Here is a 10222-nt window from a genome sequence, read left to right on the forward strand (position 1 = left end):
GTATGTACCAGTAGCTATGTGTTTGATCTCTCTCTCTCTCGTGTTCTTGAGGTGGTACGATCTTGATGTATCGCGAGCTTTGCTATTATAGTTGGATCTTATGATGTTTCTCCCCCTCTACTCTCTTGTAATGGACTGAGTTTTCCCTTTGAAGTTATCTTATCGGATTGAGTCTTTAAGGATTTGAGAACACTTGATGTATGTCTTGCGTGGGATACCCGTGGTGACAATGGGGTATTCTATTGATCCACTTGATGTATGTTTTGGTGATCAACTTGAGGGTTCCGCCCATGAACCTATGCATAGGGGTTGGCACACGTTTTCGTCTTGACTCTCCGGTAGAAACTTTGGGGCACTCTTTGAGGTTCTATGTGTTGGTTGAATAGATGAATCTGAGATTGTGTGATGCATATCGTATACTCATACCCATGGATACTTGAGGTGACATTGGAGTATCTAGGTGACATTAGGGTTTTAGTTGATTTGTATCTTAAGGTGTTATTCTAGTACGAACTCTAGGGCTGTTTGTGACACTTATAGGAATATCCCAACGGGTTGATTGGAAAGAATAACTTTGAGGTGGTTTCGTACCCTACCATAATCTCTTCATTTGTTCTCCGCTATTAGTGACTTTGAAGTGACTCTTTGTTGCATGTTGAGGGATAGTTATATGATCCAATTATGTTATTATTGTTGAGGGAACTTGCACTAGCGAAAGTATGAACCCTAGGCCTTGTTTCGACGCATTGCAATACCTTTTGTGCTCACTTTTATCATTAGTTACCTTGCTGTTTTTATATTTTCAGATTACAAAAACCATTATCTACTATCCATATACCACTTGTATCACCATCTCTTCGCCGAACTAGTGCACCTATACAATTTACCATTGTATTGGGTGTGTTGGGGACACAATAGACTCTTTGTTATTTGGTTGCAGGGTTGTTTGAGAGAGACCATCTTCATCCTACGCCTCCCATGGATTGATAAACCTTAGGTCATCCACTTGAGGGAAATTTTCTACTGTCCTACAAACCTCTGTACTTGGAGGCCCAACAACGTCTACAAGAAGAAGGTTGTGTAGTAGACATCAGTTGGCACATGGCAATGTTACTAGATCAACAAATGTCAATCTTTCTAGTTTGACAAATGGCAACATACCCAATATGACAGATGCAAATCGCACCAAATTGTTTGTGAGTGGTTCACACAGGTCATCCAAAAGAACCGTTTGTGTTCAAGAGATGCACAAATCCTGCTCTCACTTTGCATCGGGTGTTCTATCTGAAACCATCATGCTTGTTGTGAGAAGATCTGGATTGTGAGAAGCATATACCCAAACCTGCCCCAATTGGGACAAAAAATTTACCACGGCATGTTGATGCCGCTCCATGATAGCATGCCAAGTTTCATGAATTTCAGGCGAGTTTTGGATTTACTAGAATTTAAAAACCAGGTATCTCAATGTTTGCGGTCGAGTGACGGTGGCAGGGTGTTTGACATTCATTCCCATTTCTTGCATGGTACATAAGCATGCACCCAAGGACAAAAGATTTGATTTTTCAACCAATTTATATGCACCGGAGCATGTGCATGTAGTTCAAATTTGAATTATGCACATAAATGCATTGAAAACTCACTTAATGCATAAAAATGTCCAAACGAACCCCGAAAAATCACAAAAAATAACACAACACTCATGTTATTCTATGTTGACACGAGAAAAAAATTGAAAGCAATAAGAGGCAATGGATATCATTTCGCCCCCAAAGTTGGGGCGTTCCCTACCGAAACCATCATGCTTATTGTGAGAAGCTCTGGTTTGTGAGAAGCATATACCCAAACCTGCCCCAAATGGGACAAAAAATTTACCACAACATGTTGATGCCGCTCCATGATAGCATGCCAAGTTTCATGAATTTCAGATGAGTTTTGGATTTACTAGAATTTAAAAAGCAGGCATCTCAATGTTTTGCCGGCAATCAACGATGCCCTGGTGTTTGAAATTCATTGCCATTTATTGCATGGGACCTAAGCATGCACCCAAGGACAATGATTTGATTTTCCAACCAATTTATATGCCCTAGAGCATGTGCATGTAGTTCAAATTTGAATTGGGCACATAAATGCATTGAAAACTCAGTTAATGCATAAAAATGTCCAAACGAACCCCGAAAATTCACAAAAAATAACACAACACTCCTGTTGTTCTATGTTGACACAAGAAAATTTTTGAAAGCAATAAGAGGCAATGGATATCATTTCGTCCCCAAAGGTGGGGCGTTCCCTACCGAAACCATCATGCTTGTTGTGAGAAGCTCTCGTTTGTGAGAAGCATATACCCAAACCTGCCCCAAATGGGACAAAATAATTACCACGGCATGTTGATGCCACTCCATGATAGCATGCCAAGTTTCATGAATTTCAGACAAGTTTTGGATTTACTAGAATTTAAAAACCATGCATCTCAATATTTTGCCGGCAATCAACGGTGCCCTGGTGTTTGAAATTCATTGCCATTTCTTGCATGGCACCTAAGCATGCACCCAAGGATAAAGATTTGATTTTTCAACCAATTTATATGCACTGGAGCATGTGCATGTAGTTCATGAATTATGCACATAAATGCATTGAAAACTCACTTAATGCATAAAAATGTCCAGAGGAACCCTGAATAATTCCAATTAGTTTATGATCACTGCAGATAAAAGGTCTAGCAATTCAAACACCGTCCATGGCTGCTGTGACCCCATTATGTAATTCAAATCAAGACAAAAATTAAGTAGATCCCACATAGTTTATTATAACCAACCGTGTGAGATGCAGTACAAAATATCTTGGAGCACCGTCGGAGTATAGTACGCATACGGCTTACGCGAGAAGGTGCGACGGCTACACTCCACAGCCCGCTCTGAATAAGGGACCATGTCTGATGACACTTTGCGTGCCAGTTTTTTCACTGAAGTGATTCCAAATTTTCGGCTTCCGCGGAAATATCTACCTCCCCGCCCCCTCCCGTTACCAAAAACCACATTTCCCCTCTTTCCGCCTTCCTTTTCAAGTTGAAACCTTCACTCCTTGCTGGCAGCGTCACCGCCTCCTCACCGGCGACCCTCCTTCACGCTGCTCGGCCTCGCCTAACCAAGCAGGTAATCCACACCCGACCCCCATCCTCCTCCTCCTTACACATCCCACATGCCCCGACAACCGGCGCGAGCGTGACACCTTCCACCCAAATCACCGACCCCTCCACCAAATAAGCGTCGGCCTAAGCCATGGTGCACGCAATATAGCCAGGACCTTAAGGAGCATTTGGTGGTGGAGAAGCAAATCGCGACCGCACACATGGATGAGGTCGCGATGGCTGCCATTCGTGCCGACCCCGTATCTTGGAGGAGCACCTCGCCGTCGAGGGCACTGTTGACGCCTCGCGCGCCAACGTTGTCGGTGTCAAAACTGGCGGATCTCGGGTAGGGGGTCCCGAACTGTGCGTCTAAGGCAGATGGTAACAGGAGGCAGGGGACACGATGTTTCTCCAGGTTCGGGCCCTCTTGATGGAGGTAATACCCTACGTCCTGCTTGATTGTTCTTGATAATATGAGTAGTACAAGAGTTGATCTACCACAAGATCAAAGAGGCTAAACCCTAGAAGCTAGCCTATGGTATGATTGTCTATTGTCCTACGGACTAAAACCCTCCGGTTTATATAGACACCGGAGGAGGCTAGGGTTACACAAGGTAGGTTACAAAGGAGGAGATATACATATCCGTATTGCCTAGCTTGCCTTCCATGCCAAGTAGAGTCCCATCCGAACACGGGACGAAGTCTTCAAACTTGTATCTTCATAGTCCAACAGTCCGGCCAAAGGATATAGTCCGGCTGTCCAGAGACCCCCTAGTCCAGGACTCCCTCAGTAGCCCCTGAACCAGGCTTCAATGACGATGAGTCCGGTGCGCAGTGTTGTCTTTGGCATTGCAAGGCGGGTTCCTCCTCCGAATACACCATTGAAGATCTTGAATAGAAGGATAGTGTCCAACCCTACAAAATAAGTTCCACATACCACCGTAGAGAGAATAATATTTCCACGAATCTAATCTGTTGACACGTTTTGACAGCACGACATCATGTCATGGACTGGTTTCTATTCGAACCGCTTTTCTTAACCAGCTCCGCACATATCGCGAGGCGGTTTTCTTGACATGTCTTGTCAAAGCAGAGATCGTGTTCCCCTTATCACGGTATTCTCATCAATGCGGACGTGGGTAACCCAACTACACCATCAATTACGGCGCCTGGGGAATAAGCGGTTTTGCTAGGCAAGTGGGGAGGCACATCGCCTTCTCCGCCCTTATAAAAGGGACAAAGATTTACTTTTTTCACCCACGCCTTCTTCCTCCTCGCTTACCCATTCCCGCACACTCGAGCTCTAGTGCCCAAGCTCACGTTCTTCTTCTCGAACCACTCCAAGCATGTGTGGAGCAGGAGGGAAGTGGATGGTCTCCTCCATCACGGAGGAGAACATCAAAGAGTTACGGGAAGTCGGATACCTTGCTGCGGATATCGCGCACCGGCTGCTGAATGCGGGGAAGATCGTCCCAACGCCCGAACCCCATGAGAGGGTAGTTTTTCTTACCCATTTCGTCTGTGGACTGGGATTCCCTCTCCACCCGTTTGTCCGCGGGCTCATGTTCTACTACGGGCTGGATTTTCATGATATGGCGCCCAATTTCATCCTCAACATCTCAGCGTTTATCTTCATGTGTGAGGCCTTCCTCCGCATCAGGCCCCACTTCGTCCTATGGCTAAAAACCTTCAATGTCAAACCGAAGGTGGTGGGAGGCCAGCAAGAACGGTGCGGAGGCGCCATGGTGGGCAAGATGCCTAATGTCACCTGGCTCGAGGGCACCTATGTGGATACCATAAAGGGGTGGCAATTGGGATGGTTCTACATCACCGAGCCGCGCGACTCCAACTGGGTGGCGGCCCCCAAATTTCGATCCGGAATCCCCACGCGACTCGCCTCCTGGAAAAAGAAGGGCATGTTCTGGGGTTCTTCGGTCGAGCTGACCGGACTCCAGACCTGCATCCAGAACATGACGAGCAGAAAAATCAAGCTTGTCAATGTGGTCCAGGTTATGCTCTTCCGCCGGATCCTTCCATGCCAAAGACAGGCATTCAATTTGTGGGAGTGCGACTCGGCCAAGCACCAGACGCTGTGAGAGCTCTATGACACGACGCACGAGGATGTCTAGAGGGTGTTGTTCAAGAGCGTCGAGATGCCTCCCTCCCTCACCGAGGACCGCGGACTCAGCGCAAAGCACCGCGCCAATCCGGTAGGTTTCTATATCTCTCAGCATATTTATTTGCCCCGGTTTAGTTGTGTGTAGGATCTGAACTTCCATGTCATTAACAAGACTGGATAGAGACGGCGGAGCAGCTTGATAGCCCAGCCCCGCTGCCCGAAGATCCTGCAGACGCTCTTCTGACGAAGATACTAACTCCGGCACCCTACGAGGTGCCGGAAAAGAAGACCAAGAAGAAGGTCGCGGGGACCCGAAAGGGTCTCCGGCGCAAGGTTGTATCGGAGTCATCGGACAATTACTCCGACGCGCACTCCTCCCACGGAAACGAGGAGGAGGAGAAAAGTTCTCCCCCCCAGCCGGGGGAGACAAGAAAAGGAAGGCCGACCCATCCGGGGAGGCCGAAGGGTCCAAGAAGGGAAGGACCCTCCCTCCGAACTGCGCCACGACGGCCGCCGACTGCGGCGACGAGTGGCTACCCCGGGTCAAGCCCCTGGCGAAATCGTAAGTGTCCGGATGCCGTAGTACTTCATGGTATGTTTTATTGTACTGCCTGCCCTCATGTCGAACATGATTATGCAGTCCGTCCCGAGCTCATCTCGACGTACCTTCGTCGCGCGGCTCTTTGGACTCATCGGATATGAACAGCGGTTCTCTTCCGACTGCTTCCACCCCTCGCCCTACGGACAACTCCGAGGTGTTGTCTCAAAAGGCACCGAGCCAAGGGGAGGTGGTCATGGGGGCGCCTGACAGCGGCTTCCCGGACCCTGGGTACCAAGGGAGCGAGGCTCCTACAGGCTTCGAGTTCGGGCCCCAGCCGGACACTGCGCCGAAACCTTCGATGGTTCCAGACTCCGATAGGCGGTCCCCCGTCAAAGGGGGCCAACCATCTGTGCCGGTGTCCTCTGTCCAACCAGAGGCACCAGACAACCTGCTAGAAGCGCTTCGCAGCGCTTCCATCGAAGAAGAGCACCGCACTATCATGAGTGCGGTGGTCGAGAAGGTTCAGTCCGCCAAAAACGGACTGGCCGAAGCTTGCGCCAGCCTCCTAACAGGCTTTAAGGTAAGCAATCAAAATATAAGAAAATATTACCGCATAGATAGTAGCCCCTGATGCTCTGTTCGGTGTTCGCGAAGAAAACCCGAATAGAGGATCAAATGATAACTCAGGAGTCTAATTAGAGTATGTCTATGTGTATGTGCAGGCTTCACTGCTGGCCGCTGCCACACATACTGCGGAGGTCTCTGCGCTGAAGCAGGCCCTGAAGCGGTCCGAGGACGAGCTCGGCCTTACTAAGAGGCAGCTCGAAGAGAGCAAAAGTAAGATATACCCATGTCTATATAGTTAAAAAGAAGTTCGGGTGTGAAGTAATAGGATCATCATGAATTTGTCAGGGGCCACGACCGAGGTGGAGACCCTGAGGAAGGCGTTGTGCAAGGCCGAAGACAAAGCGGCCAAAGAACGCATTGAACGGGAGAAACAGGAAGCCCGAGTAGGCGACGTGCAGCAAGAGCTCGAGGCTCTTGCCAAAAAGCACGAGTCCTTGGAGCTTAACTCCAAGACGCGAGAGTCCGAGCTCGCGCAGGCGCTTGAAAGCGTCCGGAGCACCAAGGACGAAGCCCACAAGGCCCTTCAGGAGATTGACGCGGTGAAGAAGATAGCAGCGGGTAAGGCATTCAATATGCAAAGCAAGCATGTGAAGGAGACTTTCCTTTTTCTTACCCGAGTTTGGAGCTCTCCAGGAGCGTTTGCAGATCTTCCCCGCAGTGTACTGGATGCCGCGGAGTTTTACCGGGCTGAGGAGAGGAGCTCAATGGAGAAGTTGTTCTGGTCTCAGTATACTGGGACCGAAAACCCCGTGCCCTTGAGCGACCGGCTGAAGCAGTTGGTCGAGCTTCACAAGGCAGCCGAACAGGCCATGAGGGGCCTTATAGTATGGATGTGGCCTGGCGAGCCCCTGTCCGGCAGCTACTTCGGCTTGGTGAGGTGGCTAGTGGAAGCCTGCCCACGGCTTGAAGTCATCAAGCGGTCCGTGGGTGCACGCAGGGCTTTTGCCTGGGCGAAGGTGCACTGGGCAAAGCTAGACGCCGTGAAGCTGGTGAAGGAGGGGCCGCCGGAGGGCAAGGAGCATCGCTGCCCCAAGAATTATTATGAGAGTGTCCTGAAGGGTTCCCGCTTAGTGGCATGTGAGTGTGCCAAGGATGTAATTTTTGAATGAACATGCCCATGTGATCCTGTAATATTAAACGAGTTCGTTTGCGCCATGCGATGCTTTCTTAATTTAAAATATTACCTTCTGTGCGGCCTTTTATAAAAACTGAGAGTTGGCCAGTCGTCGGCTTCTACCCCCATGTAACTAGTACTAGGGTGTTCGGGATAAATCTGAACACTCTTTACCCCAATTTTGGGTCCTTCAAGGGAGGTGTTCAGCGCAACGAACCAGGCAATTGGACTATAATGCTTTATCACTCTCACTTAGCCATAGAAGTCTATGATTTTAAATTTTTGGCGAAGCCCCTGGTATTCGGATGGCCGAATTTGGGGCACTATACACGCCTAAGACGGACAAGGCCGACTCCTCACCCGAAGCGGAAAAAGTCTTTAAAGACTTGAGACCTCTCGAACAACAGCCAGTCTCTCGCCTTATCATGACAGCTAGTTTTTGGCTTTCTCTACTGAGGTGCTCGTCCAGAAGAACCGGGACACAATCGCAGTAGTTCTCCCACCGCTACCTTAGCCGATATAGCGGAACGTAAGGTACCAAAGTGTGGGAGCAGGGCAACCAACATTTGACCAAAGACAGGATTCGGAGTTGATGCATATAATGCTATAAGTTTGGGGTGCCGCACTGTCGAAAGTGTTCGGACTTCTTGCACCGTGTTATGGGGTAAACGAGGACCCCTGGCGAACTGACCGTACCCGCACGTGCGGGTGCGGATTGTCGTAAATGGACATATAAGAGAAAGAGAAAAACTTAAATAATGCAATGATAGATCAATTATATGCATTGTTATTTAAATGATACGTCGAAGCGTACTTGGTACAAGTAGTGCAAGAAGCATAAAGTAGGACAATTCAAAATGTCCTATCCCAGGGTAAGCTACGCATAAAATAGTGAAAAGCAAGTATATCAATTATTACTAGAGACCACCTGGCGGTTCCTGTGTTCATCTTAGCTTCTTGCTGCCTTGGTTGTTGCTTCCGGAAAGTGTCCGGCAATCATACTGCCGGAAAGGGCTTCCAGAGAGTTAGGCCCTATAAGAGAAGAGGAATGTTGAAGGTATACAGCCCCTAGTGTGGTTAAGCCACAATGCGGGGCGTGTCCTGATCGTGCCCCCACCTATCTCCATGGTATTTTTAATGCCTAGTTATGTACGCGCGGCACGGATTTCGCCGCTTTACTGGGACTGGGACGGGGGCCAAATTGCTAGGCGAGCTCTGATCATGCCAGGCGATCCTATTGCAGCTTGTTCCGGACTCGCTTGAAGGTGTCTGGGGGCCGTGACGCCGAATGAGTGGTTTGCCTGAACAGGCTGCTTTGTGCCTCTGCTGCAAGGGCCGCAGTGTGCTCTTCCATACAGAGTGAGTGTTCTGTGTTTCCATTTACTGTTATGACCCTGCGAGGTCCTAGCATCTTGAGCTTGAGGTATACGTAATGCGGCAATACATTGAATTTTGCAAATGTTGTCCGTCCGAGCAGTGCATGATAGCCACTGCGAAAAGGGACGATGTCGAAGATTAACTCTTCGCTTCGGAAGTTATCCGGTGATCCGAAGACCACTTCCAGTGTGATTGAGCCTGTGTAATGGGCCTCTACACCTGGGATGACGCCTTTAAAGGTGGTTTTGCTGGGTTTGATCCTCGAGGGATCGATACCCATTTTTCGCACTGTATCCTGATAAAGCAGGTTCAGGCTGCTGTCGCCATCCATAAGGACTCAAGTGGGGTGAAATCCATCAATGATGGGGTCTAGGACCAGTGCGGCGGATCCGCCATGACGGATGCTAGTGGGGTGATCCCTGCTATCGAAGGTGATCGGGCAAGCAGACCATGGGTTGAACTTTGGAGCGACGGGCTCCATCGCATAGACGTCCCTCAGTGCATGCTTCCGCTCCCTCTTGTGAATGTGGGTTGCGTATATCATGTTCAGCATCTTCACTTGTGGGGGAAACCCCTTCTGTCCTCTTGTGTTCGGAGGCCGGGGCTCCTCATCATCATCGCTCTGCAGCTCCTTGTCCTTGTTTTTGGCATTTAACTTGTCGGTCTGCTTGAACACCCAGCATTCTTTGTTGGTGTGATTGGCTGGCTTGTCGGGGGTGCCGTGGATTTGACACAAGCGATCCAGTATGCGATCCAGACTGGACGGAGCCGGAGTATTTCTTTTGAATGGCTTTTTCCGCTGACCGGATCTAGAGCCTCTGAATCCAGCATTGACTGCCATATCTTCGGTGTTATCGCCGTTATTGCGGTGCTTTGGTCTATTACGATGCTGCCTACCGTTAACATCTTTGGTATTCGAGGTATCCGGATTCTTTGATGTGTTGTTGCTGCGAGCCAGCCAGCTGTCCTCGCCCGTGCAAAAGCGGGTCATGAGTGTTGTGAGGGCTGCCATAGATTTTGGCTTCTCCTGGCCGAGGTGGCGGGCGAGCCATTCGTCCCGGATGTTATGCTTGCATGCCGCTACGGCCTCTGCATCCGGATAGTCTACAATTTGATTTTTCTTAGTCGGGAACCGTGTCCAGAATTGTCTGGCTGATTCCCCTGGCTGCTGGGTTATGTGGCTCAAGTCATCGGCATCCGGTGGCCGCACATTAGTGTCGTGGAAGTTGTCAAGAAATGTGTCTTCCAGATCCTCCCAACTGCCAACGAAATCTGCTGGCAAGCTATTCAGCCAATGCCGAGTTGGTCCTTTGAGTTTTA

Source organism: Triticum aestivum, chromosome 7A (genome assembly GCF_018294505.1).
Source record: "Triticum aestivum cultivar Chinese Spring chromosome 7A, IWGSC CS RefSeq v2.1, whole genome shotgun sequence".
Taxonomy (NCBI): Eukaryota; Viridiplantae; Streptophyta; class Magnoliopsida; order Poales; family Poaceae; genus Triticum; species Triticum aestivum.